Here is a 293-nt window from a genome sequence, read left to right on the forward strand (position 1 = left end):
GTGACAAAGATTTTTTCTTTAAATATTACTTCATTTTTTCTACAACCAGCTGATTTGAAATTTCGTAGACATTTCAACAGTCACAAGTAATAAAGCCATTAGCGATTAGCAATGTTGTCACTAAAGAAGAAAACCTTTAAAAGAAAAGAAATGCTAGATGTCACAAGTAAAAAAAAATTTATCCAGAACACAAGAAATTGCTTCTGTCTAAATGTTTTTTTTTTTCTAACCCATCATGGTTTTCAAAAACATGGAGGTAATTCAAAGAACATATGAAATTTCAAACAATTACA

This window comes from Tamandua tetradactyla, chromosome 10, assembly GCF_023851605.1.
Source record: "Tamandua tetradactyla isolate mTamTet1 chromosome 10, mTamTet1.pri, whole genome shotgun sequence".
Taxonomy (NCBI): Eukaryota; Metazoa; Chordata; class Mammalia; order Pilosa; family Myrmecophagidae; genus Tamandua; species Tamandua tetradactyla.